We start from the raw sequence: 22,242 nt of genomic DNA on the forward strand, positions 1-22,242 counted from the left end.
ATAATATTCCAGGAGCTCTGTCGGCCACAGATCTGGATGTCATATTTGACCACTGAAGTCAGACAAAATGTAAGTTGACTTTATCTCTTAGAACCTGAAGCACTGGAAGTTTTTTTAGAAGAAAGTTCTAGCCATCTGGGGTTATATGAGAGAATATACAGAAATCAAAGGGATATAGAAAATAAACAAAGAGGAGAGAACCTGCTAAAGTTATGTGAGGGATATATGAAAAATCAGTATAATAGATTATCTTGGTAAAGAAATTGATCTTTTAAAAAGATTAATAAACTGCTGCTCCCAAGTCAAGGACAGAAGGCCTGTATGACATCGAGTAAGTCACTTAACCTTTCTTCCTTAGTTTTCTCACCTGTAAAATGGGTATAATGATAACACCAACCCACAGGATTGTTGCATGGATCAAATTAGAGTATATACATATACTCCCTTTCTCTTTGTCTATACACACACATAATATCTAAATCTTTTTATAAGCCTTAAAGTACTGTGTAAATGTTGGCTATTAGTACTATTATTAAAATCCTAACAATAGTAATGACAGGGGAGGCTAGATGATGTAGTGGTAAGAGCACTAGAAGATGTGAGTATCTGGTCCACCTCACCTTTCCAGGCTTGTTTCTTCCTCAGAAAAATAAGGAAATTAGACCTGTATGATGAGAGGAGGCATGGCAGTGGTGAAGAGAGAGCCAGGCTCAAAGCCGAGAAGCCCCAGGTTCAAGGCCTACATCTGATAGATGCGAAGTACATCACTGAGCAAGTCCCTTCACTTCTCAGGGCTCTGGGGCCTGGATCCTAGAGTCCAGGCAACTTTCCGGGATGATATACAAGGGACAGAGCTGCCTGGCATATGGAGTTTCCTCACCTGAGAGTTAGATATACTTATAAAAACACAGGTTCTGTCGGCCCACTGTGTGTGTGTGTCTGTCTGCCTGTCTGTCTTTCTGTGAAAGAGAGAGAGATGAACTCTTCAGGCTCTAATCCTATGATCTTTTACCTGCCCTTTTTAAAGTTAATTTTGAAAATGCCCTCAAATTAAGTTCAGGATATATAGATACAGATATATAAACACAAGTATACTAGGTATAGAGAGCACATCCATCCATCTATCTGTCTATGTATCTATTTATCTGTCTGTCTTTCCATCCATCCTGGGTATACAGTCAGCTGAACCCTCTCCACCTTGACTTTCAGTAGACAACTCTCCTCCCTCTATCCTGCTACTTAAGCAGCTGCAAATAGTCTACTGGTCACTCCCTTTAGCAGCTGCTTAAGCAGCAGGCTATAAGAAACTTTGACTATTGAGAGCAGCCTGGGGATGAGAGTTGACCTGTGTGAGGGTATGGGTCAAAATCTGAATTTTTAATAGGAAACAGTTCAGTCTCTGCAGCTGATGCTGTGTGTGTGTGTGTATGTGTGTGTGTGTGTGTGTGTGTGTGTGTGTGTGAGAGAGAGAGAGAGAGAGAGAGAGAGAGAGAGAGAGAGAGAGAGAGAGAGAGAGAGAGAGAGAGAGAGAGAGAGAGAGAAAGTGAGAGAAGAATCTGGGGGGACAAAGGGAAAGTTGTGGTAATGGAGAGCTAGTGGCAAGAAGAGGAGTCAGGGACCTCAGCAAGTTCAGTCATTTCAGGTGTGTCCTCTTGTTCATGGCTCCATTTGGGGTTTTCTTGGCAGAGATCCTGGACCGATTTGCCATTTCCTCTCCAGCTCATTTTACAGATGAGAAAACTGAGGCAGACAGGTAAGTCACTTACCCAGGGTCACACAGACAAATAAGTGTCTGAGGCCAGATCTGAACTTCAGGAAGACCCCAGGCCCAGCATTCTATCCACTGTGTCACCCCACTGCCCCCAGCAACTTCAGCACTTTGAGTTACTGGAAGGATGGATGTGACGCATCTTAGAACAAGGCCATTTTCTTAGAGTAGTGAGGCCTATCAGGGACCAAAGCATGATAGCCATATTTGTGGTACCTTCAGAATCAGCCAACATGGAACACTGACATTCTAATCTGGGCTTTGCCACTGACTTGTACGGTGACCTTAGGCAAATCATTCAACCTCTTTCTGCCTCCCTATAAAATCAGTATAATAATAAGCCAGCTGCCTCCACAAGGGTGGGGTGAGACCTAATTAATGTTTGTTGGGTACTTTAAACTCCTTGGATGAGAGACTACGAGGAAGTGTAAGGTGTTATTATTTTTAATTTGTTTACTTCATTGAATACTCATTGTGAGGTCTTCTGGTTTGAGTGGCCATTTGTGCCACCCAGTTCTATTTCTAAAGAAATTCAATGGTTTTTCAGTCAGCATCTTCTGTGAAGCTTTTGACAGTTTGTTACTGAATCCAAACAAAGTCCCAACTAAAATCCCACCTTCTGCAGGAACCCTTCCCACCCCTCTCGTTTCCATACCTTTCCCTCTTTTAATCATTCCCTATGCATCCTCCACATAACTTGCTTTGTATGTGTTTGCATGTTGTCTCCCCCACAAGATTATAATCTCTTGAGTGAATTTTCCCTGAGGTCAGTATGTGTCAGAATCAGGACTTGAATCCAAGTCTTTGTTTGAGGCTGGAACACCCTTATAAAGGAAGTTCAACATATCCTTTTCCTTCTCTTTATCCCTCAAATGACTTTTCTTAAAGATGCCTTTAGAGATGTGCTATTGGGAAGATGTTAGCTTTAAAATTTTCTAAAGCTTTGGGCTTCCTTCTTGACCAAAAATGTGGAAACTCACTGGCAATAACACTTAGAGACCAGTTTATTTGTTTGAACCATTTTGCTTTCTTCCCATTGTGAACAGTGTGCTGGTTTGGTGATGGCAACGAGTGAAGGCATCACCATTAGGCCGGGAACAGCTCTTTCAAGAATGAATAATCTTGCATTTTTACATAGTGAGTTGCCCTGCTCCACTCTTCTGAATAATGCCCTCTTCTGCTTCCTTCATGATCATTTGTTCTGTATGCTAGGGCTATAAAGCATTAAGGTCCCATTTCTCAGAATTATGGACTGATGTTAAGATCATCCAAGGTGATAAGAGAATCACAATTTGACTTGTGGCACCCCAGTTTTCAGACAATGAAGGACTACCACAGACTTCACCCTTGAGAATGACTCAGGCCTGGCAGAAATCATGGCTCTTTAGAAAAAACAAGAACCACAACACTCTACTTCTGATATTGACCACCACTTAGGCTCTTGGGGCAGAAGTCCCTCTGAACTTTGGCATCAACCATCAAAGGCAAGGATCCCTGCCAACTGAAACGAGGGTTTTTCTGGAAGTCATCATCCAGCCCGACACAATTTCCTATCAATAAAGCAAGTGAGGGCTGACCCGGTGACGCAGTAGCTATACATTTCACTGCCTGTAGTAGAATCTTCCATGATGAGGTAGGCTCAGAATTGGAGGGCTGGACGGTAACCATGCTCTAGGAATGACCAGCAGCCAAATAAAGGTTTCCAGGCAAACCAGCAACACAAACAGAACCATGTCTTTGCTCGCTGATCTGAGGGAGCCCTGCTGTGGTGTGGTTGGGTCAGAGAGTGTGAAAGCAGACTTTTAACACTTAGTAGCAAGTGAAAAGATGATGTCATTAATGAAGTCACCCTTTCCCCCATGATGATCAGGAAGGGCCTGAGGCATAGAGGAGAGTTTCTACTTCCTGCTCAGTGTAGTGGGATATTGGGTGTCCCTGTCCCAGGAAGTTTTTCCATGCTGGAAAGCAGTAAAAAAAAAGTCCATTTTTTAAATCAGCTTTATAATAGTTAGAAAACAAGAATGTCATCTGTCTGCTTAAAGACTTTCTAGGTTATAACAGAAATTTAGTGTATGGAAAGGGTGTTGGCTTGATCTTTGCTCTTCCTCCTATTTTTATATCTCAAGGCAAGCCTTCACTCTCATGGTGTTGTTTGTGGTTGAAAGTACATGCCATGTGGTTTTTCTGTCATATTTAGTCCCAGATAGAGTTTACATAGAATCTCATATGTCACCCAAAACAGATATCTTAAAAGGCTAGATATTAATTCCTAAACCTTATTTCAAAACTTAAAAAAAACCCACAACACTTTTGATTATCATATGGTAGAAGGTGGTTTGACCCACTTGACTTTTATGATCATCTGAAACAAATGAGAAGACACATGAAGGAGAGAGGTGGGTTGATGAAGCAGCATGAGTGCAAGTTAAAGGCAAAGTATAAACATTCAGTTTAATTTGGTTGGGGTTGGGCAAGAGAATAACCAGCACGGTGGCAAGTGTGGAGAGATTGAATGTTAATAGATATAAGTACCAAAGTTCAAATTCTCTTAGTAACATTAAACCCCTCTTATGAGACTTATAGGGGTTTCAATAGCTTTCCTTCCCCTTATAATCTTTGTGTTATGGGCTAGTGTTTCAGAGGGGAAAATGAAGTTTTATTTCTTTTTAGTATAAAGTTAGAATAAATACATTCATTTCTTTAGCATATCTTCATTGCTTCTGAAGGAAAGTGAAATCGTGAGAAGAGAAAACACTACTATCTTGAGACCCCATTTATCATGTGAGTCTCTGAGAATGATCCTCAAAAATCCAGGTGACATTTCAGGACTGCGTGGAATATCTGAATTTTAGCTCCAGATTAATAGAACTCCCTCCTCATGATGTAAATGCTTTACCTATCAAGTCTCCAACTTGTAGAATTAGGCAGTCTTAAGCTGTAGGCATTTGAAGCTGTAGGCTTCAAATATTCTATTTTATTCACTTTGAGTAAGGAAAGAACCATGGACTTAAATACATTACTTACTGAGCTATAGCAGGTTTTGACAGTATATGTTCTGGTGAGCAAAATTCAGGAAAAATCAGATCTGGTAAAGAACTTGCCCAACAATAATGACTATAGGCCACTTAATAAACTATAATAAAACCCAAGGATCCAAAAGGGAATATATAATGGAAACAGGACTTAAAACCCACCAACTGTGTGCGCAACTCAAAAACACTAGGAAGTCTTTCCAAGAGTAAGTCAATGGTTTTAACTGTGGCTAGAATCCTGGATTTAAGAATCTCAATCTGCAGTTGTCAATTCAATTCAGCCAGCTTTTATTAAGTAATATCCTTGGGCATGGCACTATTATCCAGTTGGTGCTAGAGAATTTAGAAATGATACGTAGCACAGTTCTTGCCCTGAAGGAGCTTAAATTCCAATTGGGAGGAGGCTCTCAAAACACTATATAAAATACTATAAAATGAGAGCTGCTGTTACACACATCAGTACTGCACTGAGAATGAAAAGATCAGCTTGTGGAATAAGAGAAGCTTTCTGGAGGAGGCAGCTCTCCAGCTTGCTCTTGAAGGAGGAGAAGGATTTCAGTAGTCAGAAATGAGGAAAGAGAACTTTTCAGGCACAGAAGATTGACAGAGGCAAGTGTGCAGAAAGATCAAGGTCCAGTCCTGCTTGGCAACAATGCAGCATGCTTGATAGGATGCAAAGCGTTTCTGAACTAAGCCTGGAAAGGTAGGCTGGTGACAGATTGTGGAGAACCTTAAATGCCAAGCTTAGGAGTTTTATCCTATGTGCGCAATGTGCAACCTCTAAAGGCTGTTGAGTAGGGCATCGATATGGTTAGACGTGTGCATTAGGAAAATTACTTTGGTAGCTACATGAAGGATGGATTGGACAGGGGAAGGCTAGAGGATAGAGAGACCAATTAGGAAACTGCTATAATAGTCCAGATAAGAGATAATAGGGGCTTGAGTTAAGAGTGGTGAGAAACTAGACAGAGGTCTAGGGAGATGAGAAAGTTTGCCAGTGTAGAATTCATAGGACATAATAATAGCATCTAGCATTTTTAGGGCTTGCCAGGCACTGTGCTCAGCACTTTACAAATATTATCTGATTTGATCCTCACAACAACTCTTGCAGATGGGTGTACTTTACAATTGAAGATAATGAGGCAAACATAGGTTAAGTTGCAGTTGTTTGTCCTTGGTTTTCAAAGAGGGCCAGTGACATCATGGAGGATGTCTTGACTTGCACATGCATTGAATTTAAGGAAAGCAGAGTTGCACAGAGCTGTCCACCTCACTTTCTCTTCCTGAGTCATCAAATTCCAGTGGCAGGACAAAAGTCAAGACAATTGATGATGGCTTGGGATGCAGTGGATGACCTTGGCATCTTTGGTGTCTGATCAAGCTCTAAGCACTTTGTAACACCTGCTTCAGCCATAGTCATGGCTATTGGAACAACTTGTTCTCATCCATTCATTCTACCAGGGATTGTCTTCATATATACTTGGGATAGACATCCTCCTAACTCACCAACTAGTTTGAGGCCCATTCAGTACTTCCAGCCTGGTTTAGCCCATCTGCTGAGACAGTTTACTTGGATGTGTTTGCTACATGTGCCCAACACACAAGATCTGAGTGAAGGATGGCACCAAGGGTGGATGAGCTGCCCTCACACCAGAGGTGCTAGTGCTCCCTGAACAACACCCAGTGAAATTAAACATCACATCAGTTAAGTAACTTGTCTAGGATCACAAGCTAATGAGTGTGTGAGGCTGAATTTGAACTACATTTTTCCAGCACAGGCTAATGTTTTGAGCATCAAGGCTCAAATGATGAGATTCACAAGGGAGAGCCTTTTTAGGGAACACCCAGAAGGGGGTAGAGGACAAGGATTTGAACGTGTCTTCACATGTCCACATAGAGCTAAACAGTGAATAAAGAAGAAACAACCACAGGCAGAAGGAGAGCCAGCAAAGGCTCGAGTCTTGGAAGCTGTGAAAGAGTAAATACCAGGGAGGCTATGATTATCAGTATCAGATGCTATAGAGAGGTCAGGAAGGAGTGAGAAAAGTCTTGGAGGTTTGGCTAAAATGAAAAGGTTATTGGTAACCCTTTAAGAGCAATTTCATTAGTTGGCAAAGTGGGAAATGAGTGGATATTAAAGATGTTGAGGCAGAGAGTAAAGAGTGTTCTCATTCTCAAGGGAAGAGAGGGGCAAATAGATTGAGGGGGTAGCAAGGCGGAAGAGAGGGTTTTTTTGTTGTTGTTGTTGTTTAAGGCTGCTGAGACCTAAGCATGTTTGTGAGCAGAAGGGAAAGCAAAGAGAGGCAGAGATTGAAGAAGAGGAGTGATGCCTGGAGCACTGTCATAGAATGAATGGGATCCAGGGCACACTTGAAAGGTTTAGCTTTGCCAAGGAAGAGAACTGACCACTTCATTCTCTTTATAATCATAGGAGCATAGATTCAGGAATAAAAGGGAACTTAGGAGACATTTAGTCCAGCCTTCTTGTTCTACAGATGAGAAACTGAGATTCAAAGAAATTAAATTATTTGCCCAAGGTCGCACAAGTGATAAGTGGCAGAACCAAGATGTGAACCCAGGTCCTTTTACTCCTTGAAGGTCCACAGTGCATTTAAAATCAGTTGTCCTCAATTATGGAGGGTAAATGAAGAAGCTTACAGGACTGGCTTAAATTTTCTTAATAAAGTTAGAGGAGCATGGGGGATAAACTTGACATTCTGAGGAGAAGGTTCAGGAATCTCATCTTAGGAGATATGATAGAGAATCAGTCAGAGATGATTCAAAGAATAGGAGAGGCCTCAGTTAAGGTCCATTGATTGTTGTAAAACTGCCATGAGTAGTATTGTAAAATTAAAAAAAAATAAATAAGTGTGTCAGAGAAACAGAGAGAAAGAAAGTAGGGGTCTGGATATCCACACTATAACAGAAATTAAAAATCAATAATACAATTTTTTAGGTAAGAAAATTATACTACTTTGTGCTTCCTTGCTATAAAGGTAACTAAATCAATTTAACTAAAACCTTAAGATTTTATTTTGCCTTTGTCAATAGACTTGCTTAGGGTCATATAGCTGTCTGGTCAGTGTCTGAGGCAGGATTTAAATTCAGTTCTCCCTGATTCCAAATCAAGCAATCTACCCAGGATACCACCTAACTGCCTCACTGGACACTACGTGTAGAAGAGGAATGGATGATATCATCTAATTCAGGGATGGGCGTGTTAGTCCTTCCTTGCCGAAGAAGACCATGCCATCAGAGAAATGATGACATGACTTGCACTTGACTTTGTTTTGAGTGAGGGAGGGTTGTGCAGGTCACCAGCCTTACTTCTCCTCCAGAGCCATCTGAATCCAGTGACCAGATATTCATCAGGATGACTGGAGATGACCCAGGATGAGGCAATTGGGGTTAAGTGACTTGCCCAAGGTTACACATCTAGTGAGAGTCAAGTGTCTGAGGTGAGATTTGAATTGAGGTCCTCCTGACACCTGCACTGGTGCTCTATCTACTGCACCACCTAGCTGCCCCAGTTCATTGAATAGGCCTTTTTAAGAAATAGCCCGGGCATGGCCCCTTTAATGAGACCAAGAAAAAGAAAGACATCAGGCTGGGAGGGAAACAGCAACACTTACTATTGATAATCACTCTGAAACCAGGAGGGTCCAGAAGAGCCCTTTGGCAGGGGCCCATTGGTGTCCCAGCTTCAGAGTGCAGTAGGTTTAAGGTTTTGGGAAAGGAAAAGACAGGACAGGATAAGGCAGGACAGGATGGGCAAACAACAGACCACGAGCCAAAGCCATTCCTCTTCTTGTTTTTGCCTCCTCCAATCAATGAATGGTTTTAAATGTAAAAAACCTGTTGACCCCAGAATTCGAATTTGTGTTTCTTCCTTTGTGATTAGTTGCAGTAATCCAGTTGACCACAGATACATCTTATGATTTAATCAATCTTAGGATCACTTAAGCTTTACACACTTAGTGAGAGGGAAAGATGAGGTTGTGCTTCATAGTACTTTGCAAATACTAGATGCTTAATAAATGTGTTTGGCCAAAATTGAACAGAGTTTGCCTTTGTATACCCAGGGCCATGTGATTAATAAATGTTTGTTGATTGACTCAGTCACCAAGCATCTCTCTATGTGCCTAGTACTGTGTTGGGCAAGAAGGGGAGCTATTATAAATTAAATACTTCATTAATTAAGTTAGATTTTCAGACCTTTTTATGGAATTAACATAAATTAATAGATTCCAGCTCCAAAAGAATTCCAAACAAGTGTTTTGGAATAAGCAAGAATACTTTTAAAAGTTAGCATTAAATGTTTGTTTACTTTTGTAATAATGGGTGGAGGCTTTAGCCTCAATTAATGCACATCAATCACTAAGACCTTCTTTGGAAAGGCTGATAAGTTGTTGCTTTCATACAGCTTCCTAATATAGAATGCTTACTTGTGCTGATTTCCATCTTGTGTACAGTGCCTTCAGTGTAATGATATATGACTCATTAAGTACCTAAATTGTTTTGGTTTAATGGCATTCTGCTTTTTCCATTTCCAAACTCTGAAATAATGAGATTGAAACTGTACTCACCTGGTTCATAGGCTTATAGGTTGAGAACTGGGAAAGGCCTTTGAGTTTATCATATCCAGTCTCCTTGTTTTACAGATAAGGAAACTGAGGCTCAGAGAGGTGAAACCTGTCCTCAGTTACACTAGTTGTAGCCAAAGTCTATGACTCTCAGGCTGTTTCTACTGAACCACACTGCCCTTGCTTGTACTTCTCCTTGGAAATAAATAAAAATAACCCTTGAGTAACCAAAGTTTGTGTTTACCTTGACCATTTAGTGGCCTGGTTGCCTTAGACCAATTGAACAAAGGAACAAAGCTCCTCTGCAGCTAAGGATGTTGTTTACTGAATACTTAGTTTTCCCTTGGACCTTTGTTCTTTGACTTCTAAGGTCTCAGACCTCATGGGAGTTTTGAGGTCTTAGTCCAGCTCAAACTGAAAATTCACAGGATCCTGCTGAGAATAGATAGAAGTCTCAGTAACAGCTGTTGTGGCATCATGAGTCTGCCATCTTTGGCTGGTTGTGATGATGGTCTAATCTCAAAGATATAAGGTATTAGTGAGTTGGTTGTTCTTTGGAAAGGGGAACTAGCAAGGTTATTTTTACTTTTCACATTTGGTCCAATAGAAACAGTTGTTTCTGTAGGTTTCACTAGGTTAATTTAAAAAATGGACAACACTTGGACACTCTCACTTTGGAATGTGTGGGTGGGAAGGGAGTAAATGGGGTGCATAGACATAATGAATGCATGTGACTTTTGACTTATTTCACTATATTCCCTTCTCTGTTACTGAAGTTTTGTTTTTGTTTTTACATGTAGACTCCTCAACATAGACCGATTCACTCCTCTGGGACTGAACTTTGCCTTCATCAGTCCCAGATTTTGGCAATTCAGATTAAAGAAACATGATTCCTCCTACCAGTTAAAATTCTACCTTTTCCTCTCCTGGGCTGCCTTCTTGTTTGGCTTGTTCCCAAAGTGAAGTCATATAATCCTATGCTTGTGATCAAGCTCTCACAAATGCAGTCTAATGACTTTGTCGGGGGATCAAATAGGACAAGGAAACAGAGTGAAAACTCTGGCTTAAATACCAAGGAATTCTGGGAATCAACAAACAGGGAAGAATCATATTAAACAGTGGGTAAGAAATTTTTTTTGTTGTTCTGATATGTGCAGAGTGGACCAGATTCTTTTAGTGGGTTAATTACTCCCTTGAGGTAAGTCAGGCATTTGGGGAAGCTACATTAACTCTCTTAGGCCACAAGGGTACTGTTTAGTGGTCTGATGGTGTAATTAAATGACCGTTTAGTCAATTACTGCTTGAGTGTACCACATGGTACTCGTGTGGCCTGAGAGAGTAAATGGAGCTTCCAGAAGTGCTTAGCTTTTCCCCTTGGGAATAGTTTTACACATGTGGATATATACACACTAGAAACTAGCAAAGGAACCCCCCCAATTCCCTACCCCTCACCAGCTATATATTCATATTACTGCTACCACAGTACCTATATATAGCCCATGTGTAAAATATGAGTATCTTACATAGGAATTACGAAACAGGTCTAATCAGTTTTTCCATCCTAGCCTAAAAACACATATGCTTATTGTCATAAATAACGGATGGAATTTACCATCTTCTCCCATTAGCCTTCAGAGGTGCTTACGACCCCGCACTCATATTCCAATTTAACTTTTACATTCTTCCTAAGGCCTTTTCTCTACCATATGACGAAACTTTCTGTGCTAAAAGACAAATATAAAATTTTTGTCTCAAAAAACTGTCCATTTGGACGTCTGAGCTACTGTTTTTGTAGCTCAGAGCTATTACTAGGATGGGATGCTTATTTTGTCCTGGGCACTGCAAAAGGGGAATTTACTTCTCTCCTGCAAGAGATCTGGAGATCACCATCCTTGCTCCTTGCAGGATTGCCAGATCATTCCCCTGTAGGGATTGAGGGAGAAGGGGGGCCCTTGAAAAGGATGGAAGAGCAGAGTTATGATCTGGGAGAAGAGAGGGAGATGATAGGCTGCCCCTTTCCCCAGCATAGCTGCACCCACTGAAAACTGTTTTGGGTCCACCTACCTTCACCCTCACCCCACCTCCCATATTAATTTGTCCTAGGCTCAAGAATTCCTAGCTGTGGCACTAGTTGAAATCAGGAATTATGCCAGTCCTAAAAAAGATGGTCTCGCATCTCTGGCTTGCATGTATTTGTAAGAGTTGTTAAACCATTCACTTCATTCCCCTGGTTTTTGTTTATTTGTTTTTGTTTTGAGTTTTTCCCACAAAAGGAATACTTATAGGGAATCCTACAGTTAAGATAGGAGAGCTTTTTGTCAGTCTGCTCAACTATTAGGTAGATTTTAGGACCTCTCACTTAAGATCAATTTGAGTATTCCTAGGGAGACAGAAGTCTTTTTATAAATGTATCTCCATTAATAATCTGCTTCAGGTTCAGAATGAATTGCCCTGTTGCTAAGTTCATTACCACAAACAACTATTCAGTGACCTAGAGTGGAATTAGTTAATGAAAAATGACCGACTTAGCATTTTCTCTAACAGTAACAAATGCTAAATTGTAGTACCTATTGCAGGTATAATATGATGATGATATACTATAAAGTACCACTTTTCCTTGAAATAAATGAGCTTTTCTCTCAGAATGAATCCTTTTTGCTTCAGGAAGCCAGTCCATCTAAAGATACACTCTGAGATTTCATGGTTGAAAATAATAATAATAAAAAGATGGAGGCACCAACCACAAACTACCCAAAAGGATAGCCTTTGACCTGTCAGAAGAAACTTTTCACCATAGCCATGCTAATTCCTAAAGAAACAGTAGCTGTTAAGATTAACAACTGTGGCATGAAGAGAAGGTTGATACCTTCAGTTCAGAGCTACCATACAGTCTCCCTTCAGCAAACTTAATGACAGCCCATTAATAACAAGACAGTATATAGGTAAATATGTATACACACCCATATACACATACACACATGTGCATGTGTGTGAGAGGGGAAAGATTTGAAAGAATGAGTTACTCTCCCGTTCAACCCATTGGGTGTGAAACACTTGCAACTGAGTTTTACAGAGAAAAGTATAAGCTGCAATCGCAATGTGGATTTCTTGGATGGGGAACACTCACCCAATAAATGCCACCCTGGGGTTTTACTTGATAGCAGGCGGACACATTTTGTCTTCCGGTCACCTCTCCATTTAAATCCAACCAGGCTGCACTGTCTTTGCTTCTCCACAGAGGTTATCACAGCTTACCGAAAAGTATGACGAGCCTGGTGCCCTCAGGTTTGTGAGCCAGGCTGAACTCTGTCTGTGTACACACGTGACTCCCCCCTTTCCCCTCCCTTACACTCATACCCTTAATCCTCTAAGCCTTAGCTGTCTGCTTTCATTGGCTGAATGTATTACAAAAACAAGCCCTCAGTCGTGATATCTCTAAGTGATTAAGACAGGGGGAGACTTTCAGGGGGCATTAATCTTGGGGCCTGATCATTGCCCTGAGGCTGCTTGCCGGTGTGGCCAGTTATGGACATTTTTGCTAGAGTTGTATTTTTTAAAGCACCCATTTGTTTCTCTGAGTTAAATGAATGGTGTTATTGTATTAAGAGGAGCTAAAAAAGCCTGTAAAAGTTAAGTAAGACAAAATGACTACATATATGCAAACAGGATGGTAGCTGAAAATGAATTTACCATGGTCTTTATATTAGTGTGTGGAGTGGTTTACCACATAGGCTTCTGAAATGTCTCAAAAGGCCATGCACAGCACTTGAATGATAAAAACGTCTGCTTCTCAATACTCTCCATCCCCACCAACATTAGTAAGATTTTTCAAGTCACCAGTTGGTTCTGTGGCTTCCCCCACCCCCAAGCTTAAATGATCCTTATTTCAGTGATTCAGATCACATTCTAATTAGCCTTGGTTTTAGATCAGGATGATTGAATGATGAATGCCTTAGTTTCCATATTACCATTTTTTCCCCAAGTAGAAATAAGCTTCTGAATTTGTGCCTTCCATATCCACCCCCTTCTTCCCCCACACCATGGTTTGCTTGCTATTTTGGGAGCCATCCCTAACTTTCTTTTGTTTCAAGATGGCCTTTGCAAGCTGACTCTGCAAAGTGAAAACCGGTTTCTAATTGTGTTACTATTGTGATAATGAGATGTTTGAAAAAGGTTAAAAGAGTCAGCCTCCCTCCTCCCCAGTCCCTTTGTACCACATTCTAGTTCAAGAGCTAAAAACCCTTCTGTGTCATGATGTAGAATTATACGGAATGCGAGCTCATTTGGGAGCTGAGTGATGGATCAAAGATAACTCACTTATTAATGGCATATTTTTACTGTATCTTTCTGGTTTATTCAAAATGAGTTCATGGGAGTAATCAAATATTTTGGGGAAAAACTGAGAAATGGAAAAAACATCAGATATGAAGTCAAAAGACCTGGGTTAGGAACCTAATTTTGCCCCTTGCTAGCTAAGTGACCCTAGTGGGCTTCAGTTTCCTCATCTATAAAATGGGGAAGGAGAGGGGTTTGCACCTACTAAGGTCCCTCCAGCCTAAAGTATATGATAATCCTATGATCCTAAAAGTAAAGTAAATAGGCTAAATATTTTTTTTCAACCTGACCCTCACGGTTTCTTTTTTCAATCCTAGGACAGTTAGATTTTAAGGTAAGAAGAGACCTTAGAAATCAGGCTTATAAATTTACTTAGAAATATCCACTTCAGATACCCTCCTCCCATTTTACAGTTGAAGAAACTGAGATTCAGTGATGTTAAGTGACATGTCTGGTGAGTAGCAAATCTGAGGTGAGAATTTCCACCTCTTGGCTCTTGGATAAGTATTCCTGCCTCTACACTTCACAACTGGCTCTGCCCTCTTTTCACAACACAGGATGGGATGCCAGGTATGAGACTGAAAATATGGAGATTGGAGCCATAGACCAAGCTTCTTAGGAGGATCATACTCTCCATGGGAGTGAGTTAGATGGCCTTGAAATTTCCAAAGCACCTTTAGTCAGGCAGTGAAAACCTATTAAGTGCCTACTCTGTGCTAGGTACTTTACAAAGTGTTGCATTAGGAAATGTAAAAGAGTTTTTACACATACCTCTTCTGAGCATGAAAGCCATGGCTGTATTTTCTCCCCACATTTGTATTCTCTGTACCTAGGTATGGGACTTGTTAGGTAGATGTTTATTAAGTGTTTGTTGTTGTTTCCCTGGGACCAGGATGAGAGACTGCCAAAAAGAGACCATTCGCCCTAATTTAGAAATGTAAATGTGCCCCTTTGGACACCTTTGAATGGGAACTCCCTCATTTCTGGGTCTGTTCAATGGGACTGGTGGTTGTATCCAGACTATTCCACAAGGATGGTCTTGAGCTTATATACACCACAGCAGTGCCCTGCAGTCCTGTACAGTGCATCCAAGGTCATAGTAGGAAGGGTAACGTTAGCTTCCTTGGTTTCAATGTATAATAAAATTTATTGGCTTATTGGACTCTGAATTATAAAGGCTAGAGTCTGATCCAAACTATAACCTGTGTAAAATTTCCCTGGTCAAGATCATTGTAGTGTCATTGTTAAGGCATTATAATCAAACTCCACTCCAGAGTTAGGAAGCCTCCATATAACTGTTTATAATATCATTTCTGTGGAGCTAACAGTCTCATGGTAAGTTGTCTAACATTGTGTTTTCATGGAACCAAATGATATTAGTTGGAGTTATACTTGATTTTCTTGTATTTCAAATTCTTTAGTATCATGCTGTATCATCCACAATACATGTATCCCCGGGAAGGTATCTGAGTCAGTTTTCTGTAAATTGAATTCTATACTAAATGCACTAAAAAACCCTTCACTGTATGTAAAGGATCATAGAAATGAATCATTATCCATTTTGAAGCATCTTCTCCCCTTTATCTTTTTTTTTTAAGTGATTTGGCTCCAAAAGGGAATTTGTGTTTATATTTTTGTTTAATTTTCTACTAGTATTCCTGTCAAATCCCTTCCTGTACTAAGCACTTTTAAGATATTCAGTAAATATCTGATGACTTGAATGCTATTAAGCGTTGTAATTCAAAATGTGGCAAGTCCTTAAAGAGATGGGAGAACCAGATCGTCTTACTTGTCTCCAGAGGAACCTGTATTCAGGTCAAGAAGCACAGTTAGAACTGAACATGGAACAACTGATTGGTTTAAGACTGGAAAAGGAATACAGCAGGGCTGTATAGTGCCACCTTATTTATCTAACTTATATGCAGAGTATATCATACAAAATTCCAGGCTGGATGAATTTAAGGTTGCTAGGAGAAATAACAATCTCAGATATGCAGACGATACCACTCTGATGGCAGAAAGTTAAGAGGAATTAAGAAGCCTCTTGATGAGGGTGAAAGAGGAGAGGATAAAAAATTAAAATTTAATATAGGGAAAAAAAACTAAAATCTTGGCAACTGACCCCAATCACTTCCTGGTAAACAGAGGGAGAGGAAATGGAAGCAGTGTCAGATTTTGTATTCTTGGGCTCAAAGATCATGAAATTAAAAGATATTTTCTCTTTGGAAGGACAGCTATGGCAATCTGGACAGCATACTAAAAAGCAAAGATATCACCTTGCCAACAGTAATCAAAGCTATGGTTTTTCTAGTAGCAATGTATGACTGTGAGAGTTGAACTGTAAGGAAAATTGAGTGCTACAGAATGGATGCTTTTGAATTGTGGTGCTGGAGAAGACTTTTGAGAGTCCTTTGGACAGCACGGAGATCAAATCAGTCAATAGTTAAAGAAATAAACTCACATGAATCACTTGAAGGTCAAATACTAAAGCTGAAGCTTAAATACCTTGGCCACATAATGAGAAGATGGGACTCGGAAAAGAGCCTAATTCTGGAAAGGATTGAAGGCAAAAGGAGAAGGGGACAGCAAAGGATGAGATGGATAGATGGTGTCATAGAAATAATGAACATGAAATTAGACTTTGAGAGATAGTGGTGGATGGAAGGACCTGGTATGCTATGGTCTGTGGGGTCATGAAGAGTCAGACATGACTGAATGAACAACATTGTAGTTCAAAGTGTGCAGTTTTAACAGACTTAAGGTTGTGAGTCAAGTAATGGAGACATTGAGGATTTGTTAATAATATACTGCAAGACAAATCACAGTCATGTCCTGATACCCGCCCTGCACAAGTGTTTAAAATGTGCAGTTGAAATGAAGTTAGAACTGTCTAGGGTCCTTTCTAATTCAAAGTCTATGATCCTATGAACCTGAAAGGAATGTGTTACCACAGATGGATTAAAATGAGCACCCAGGGTAGCATGAAGGGTGGGAGCAGACCTCCTTGTGATGGTGTACATTCATAGATAGATTTGTTAGTGCTTGTGTATGTATCAAGCCCTTTTTATTCCCGAGGAGCTGATCCACCACCTTATTCCAGCTGTCTCCCCAAGACTTCCTGACTAAATTGGATGAGAGAGTGTCATTAAACTTGTCTGATTGCTGTAGGCTCTTACTCTAATTTATAAACCAGCCTGGGTTACCTGAGGGCAACACCTCAGATACTCCTATCACCATGTCACGTTAGTGGATTGTTCTGGACTATGGATGCTAAGAGGCTCTGAGAAGTTTTGATAGTATTCAGTCAGAATAGGAGCAGGGACCATTATCTTCTGAGTGCTACACTTAATATACCTGTACTCGAAATCCAAAATAATTGCAGTTTGCCTAGTTGCCATTTCTGATTTGGGGGAACTCGAGTAGCCTCCTGAACCAAGCCTTATATCTGTTATCTTTCAAAGGAAACAAGAGAATTAGCATTAGACCCCCTTATACAGTTTTATCAGCATGAAAGGCCTTTCCCTTGGGGAGGTGAGTAAATAATAGAGGGGAAATGGCAAAAATCCATCTGGATGTATATTAGACTGGGTTTTCAAAGAAAACTTACCTTCAATCAGGGGAAGATAATAGTTTTATAGCTCTGAAATGTAAATAAGATTCCAAAAATATGTAGGATTTACTTTGCTAACTAGCTGTTAGCTGTACTTACTAACTGTAGTAAAATGAGAAGTGGAAAGAGAGAAGTCTAATTGGTTTCCTGACTTTAGAGTCATGAAAATCAATCTAATTTTTATTTTTTATTTTTTGCAAGTTCATTCTAGCTTCCAGTGTCTAAGAAGGTAAAGATAAGATAACAGCCAGTAGCAGGGTAGACTGATCCTCAGCCTGGAGTCAGGAAGACTCATCTTCCTGAGTTCAAATCTGAGCTCAGACACTTAATAGCCGTGTGACCCTGGGCAAATCACTTTAAATCTGTTCACCTCATCTGTAAAATGGGGATGATAACAATAGCACTTGTCTTCTAGGGTGGTGACAATCAAATGAGATAGTGTCTATAAAACATTTGGCACAAGTTTCTAGCATATAATAAGCTCCACAGAAATGTTAACTAGCTCTTTATTAAACCTGCCTTGGTGTTGGTCTAATAAATAATACAGCTTCTGGTCTTCAGTCCCGGTGTTAGGGCTCCTGATTAACTAAAGGGGAATTCTGGGTGCCTCAGCACCCTCTCATAAAGTATGGCTACTATCACTATTACATGACCAGCCATTTAACTGGAAAAAGTAGTTTGTAGAAGAGAAAGACAAAAAAAAAAGAGGTTTTCCTCCTCCCCTCCCTCTCAAGACATGACAAGAAACCCTTCGCCACATTTTTCTTGTTTGTGACTGTATTAAGAGTTCTCATTTTTCTGGGTTTCTGGTTTTTCTGTAGTAGCAGCTGATAAGATCCCACAACGTCCCACACCCAGTGGACTCAGGACTAATGGCCAGAAACTGGAGTGTCTTTGTCTCCAACACATAGTCCAAAGAGAGGCTTATTTACATTTGATCTCTGTTTGGGGGGGGGATGAAACCAAAATAGTTTGGTTCACTGTTAGTGCTTCTTAGCTGAAAATACGTACTTGGGTCTTGCATCTTTTTTTGGCAATAGATATTTTATAAATGGCAGATTTCCTTTATCCTTTGGTCATACAATTTGATTGATGGGTATAATGTTTAAGTTATTTGTGTATGTAGTTATATGGAAACGAATACTTTTTTTTTTTTACATAAATGGCTATATTTATATGTGGCCAGTTCCCTAAATTCTGTTTAGATCACCAGTGCTTTCCAGTTGACTTATAAGGAAGTGTATAATACTCAGGAGGAGGGGAACCATTCTGTTCTGTTCCAGGAAACCCAGCTGGGTTAACTAGGAAGAGGCAGTGAATTGCCAACATGAATGTTGTGCCTAAGGCTGAGATTTCTGTGGGTATGGTGATTATTTGCTTCCATGCCTGTGTTCCTCATTCAGCCCTTCCTTGCCTCAAACCCTACATTTCATTCACTGCCATCTTCCAAAGTTGTATAACATTTACAATCCATACCATACAATCTAGCATAAGAGCAAGATGGCCTCTGTCCACAAGGGGCCTATATTCTATGGGGCGTGGGGTAGGGTATGTGTTAGTAAATAAAGAATATGTACAAAGTAAGTAGAAGTTGATTCAAGCATCATGTAGGTCTTGCTTTCTCAAAAGAATTTAAAATCTCTCAGGACAGGGATTGTTTTTCTGCTACTTTTGTATCCTGCCTCTTGCCTGACATAGTTTTCTGGGTTTGTGTAATACATATTTTTTAAACAATAATCGTTGGATAGATTTATGGTACATGCAGTAACAAATCTGTTGAGTGCCTGCCTGTGCCTCCATTAAGTAGCAGCAACAGAGAATTCACAACATTCAGTAAAGTTAAGCATGTCTTAGGGATTGTCACCTCTTGGTTATCCTGTTGGTAGAAAAACTTAGGTATTTTTGCTTAATCAGCAACCATTTATTAAATATGTCTACTTTGTGTCAAGCACTGGGCCAGGTACAGGTGAAGATTCTGTTAACATTTATATTCTATCCAGTTTTATATGTTTTTGCTTCAAGTTTTGCAAAACCATTTAAATATATTCTCTCATTCACACCTTACAGACAACCACTTGAAGTAAGTATTATCTCCATTAAAAAAAATATATATATCACTTTTACAGATGAGTAAACTGCGGCCCAGAAATGGTTTAGTAATTTGCCCATGGACACACAGCTAGTGTCAAAGTAGCATTCAAACCCAGGCCTTAACTCTTCTGTTGAGTACTCTGTCCAGTGCAGGCATTTTAATAAATGTTTATCGATTGGCCCATAGCCCCTCTACAAAGATTAACAACAATGACAACAGTTAACATTTACATAGCACTTACTATGTGTCAGGCACTGTGCAAATCCACGTCTACTGTCACTGGTTTTGGGCAAATTCAGACTTCCTTCTGTGTCCACAACATATTAAAAGAATTAGAGATTTGTAGAAAGATAGAGACAAGAATTCTCCAGGGGGAGAAGGCATGGTTGGGCTGTGTTGGTGGAGGAAGGGCTCATATCAATGAAATCACAAATATGCCAGGAGGAATTATGAGAAGAGAAGTAGAAGGGGTTGGGGAAATACTGAGGAAAGGAGAATACTTTTTAACATGTGTGGCCTACCAAGTGTTCAACTTCTGAACTGGGTACTAGAATTGGATTTTCACTTATTTTATAACCTTTTTACTGTCACCTGGCTTATTCTGGGCTACTGCTATTCCCTGCTCTGATTCGTTAACTACATTGTGCTAAATTAGAAAGGTTAGATCTTGCTTCAAGCCTAAGTGATTTCAAAAAGCAGTTACTCTAAGGAAATTTTGCCTGAAAATCAAAAAGCTAAAAATTCTAGTTCAGTGGATATTCAAGTCCTTACAGGGGTTTGGGCTTTGACCTGTAGCAGAATAAGTATCTATGTTCTTAGCATTTCATGACTTAGGGAGGAACAGTTTGACTTGAGTTCAAACAGGGCTTCTTAACCTGGGATCCAGGGATTCCCTGGGGACACATGAACTTATTGAGGGGAAAAAAACCACATCTTTATTTTCACTAGCCTCCAGCTGAAATTTGGCATTTCCTTCAATTGCAAACTTAAAAAACCCAACAACAATATTATTCTGAGAAGAGGTCTTTGGCATAAAGAAGGTTAAGAACTCCTGCTTTAGAGAGTTTATCTCCCTATGTTTTTTTCAACCTTTTCTTATGAAGGTTTCCTCTGGTACCCAGATTATCCTTGTTCTTGAATATGATCTTTCCAAGACTCAGGTAGAAGTAATAGACCCCTAATGCTTCACACTTCAAAAAAAAAAAGACAATTCAGTTTGGTCTATTGTGGTTAAATTTAATAGGATCTATTAAAATGGAATGTTAAGATGAAAAATATTCTGATTTCCTAATCAGTATTTTGATTTTTGGAAATATAGAATCTCTGACTCATACAAAGCAGAAAATAAGTGTGCCAGACGATTGGTTATTCCGGTTCTATCTATGAATAATTTTTCAAAATTTAATTAAATCCACAGATAGCTTTACCTGATGAATGGCAGTGCTTATTCACATTACTTAGATCCTCAACTCATTCTCTCACTGTATGAAGAAAGACTGTATATTTTGGGGAGGTCAGGGTACTTAGAAAGGAGAGGTATAGTAAAACAAAATTCCCAAATCAAATTGGGCAGATTTCCTTGTTTCCAGGCCACTAGGCAGAACTTCCCCAGTTTCTGTTGATTCCCCCAGCAATCACTTCTGCTAAAGGCACGGATTAGCTGACAGCCTGCCTGGCAGATGTCCAGTTCACAGGACCACAGACTTAGAGTTGGAAGGGACTTCAGAGGTCATCTATTCCAGTCTCATCATTTTGCACATGAGGAAATTGAGGCCCAGAGAGATATGTTTACTTTCTCAAGGTCATATAAGTAGTAAATGAGAGAGTCAGGACCTAAACGAAATCCTCTGACTGGAAATCCGTCGCTGCTTCCAGCTGTACCAGGCTGCCCTCCAAGGGAGGGGAAGTTTGGGATTGGCTTTATGGAAGGACAGTGAGACATTGATTCCAAATGCCGTCTCTAGCCTTGCCTCTAAAGACCAAGGCCCAGGCCCAGTAGGAAAGTGGAAGTGTATGGGAAGATTGACAGCTGTTATATTTAGTAAGAATGACTGGGGAGTGGAACAGAGAAAAGACCAGCTGACTCAGTGCAAGCCAAGAAATTTGAGTTAAATCAGTTCTCACCAAAAAAACTTGGCATCTTTAGGGATATTTTTATTTTGGTGTAGTTCCAGTGGTTATAGTTAGGAAGAAGTTAGGATTTGGGGTTGAAATCCACTTAGACCCAAAGTGTAGCAGTTGTACTCTCTGATGCTTTTGCTAAATGGCTTTATCAGACCTGGTCTGTACATTTGATATGTGGATTATCTTATCTTAACATATTCTGTGAAACTTTGACATTTTCTTTTGTGTCCTTAGGAATTATTTATGCACCATGCAAAGAGAGGGACCTGCCACTTTAGCAAGGTTGCAGCAAAGGAAGACATCTCACTGCAATGCCCAGAAGTTTTTTTCTTCTTATGATTTTTATCTGATTGATATATATTTAACTAAATTCTAAAGCAGGATGCATAGAATGGGCATCTGAGCAAAACTAGTGAGAGGTTTTCCTCACTGGACATCTTGGGATATCCTGGAGTTGTGAGCAACTTATGCTGGGCTTCCATCTAATTTTGAAATCAACAAGGATATCTGATGTAAGAGAGTTTATATAAAATCTCTACCTCGCCCTACCCCTGGCCTTGTTTAGAGTGTGTGCTTATTCAGATAGAAACTGTTCAAGATTGTGTAGTTTTACACTATATCCATCATGAAAATGGGTTTTGCTAGAAGCAAGTTAATAGTAGACATTAGGCTGGAGGTTGCGGGGGTGGGGTGGGGGG

General features: G+C 40.0%; 2 protein-coding genes and 1 long non-coding RNA gene across 16 annotated transcripts in view; 2 read left to right on the plus strand and 1 right to left on the minus strand.

Moving 5' to 3' along the window:
- Positions 1-22,242, plus strand: part of CHLSN (cholesin) — a 366,272-nt gene that overhangs the window by 179,591 nt on the left and 164,439 nt on the right. The gene's annotated exons all lie outside the window — the stretch shown is intronic.
- The window catches only part of GPR146 (G protein-coupled receptor 146), an 89,200-nt gene that overhangs the window by 15,917 nt on the left and 51,041 nt on the right, over positions 1-22,242 (minus strand). The window contains exon 1 of one of the 3 annotated variants that reach the window (XM_072597754.1): positions 12,511-19,632. The exons of the other annotated variants lie outside the window; for them this stretch is intronic. The gene's annotated coding sequence lies outside the window, so the exon portion shown is untranslated. Of the gene's footprint in view, positions 1-12,510; positions 19,633-22,242 lie in introns of those variants that run through there. 3 annotated transcript variants of the gene reach the window in all.
- Positions 1,761-22,094, plus strand: LOC140497158 (uncharacterized). The gene is made up of 2 exons (XR_011964555.1): positions 1,761-4,164; positions 21,779-22,094. It is a non-coding gene; the product is annotated as an uncharacterized lncRNA (long non-coding RNA).

Source organism: Notamacropus eugenii, chromosome 3 (genome assembly GCF_028372415.1).
Source record: "Notamacropus eugenii isolate mMacEug1 chromosome 3, mMacEug1.pri_v2, whole genome shotgun sequence".
In the NCBI taxonomy this organism is placed as follows: Eukaryota; Metazoa; Chordata; class Mammalia; order Diprotodontia; family Macropodidae; genus Notamacropus; species Notamacropus eugenii.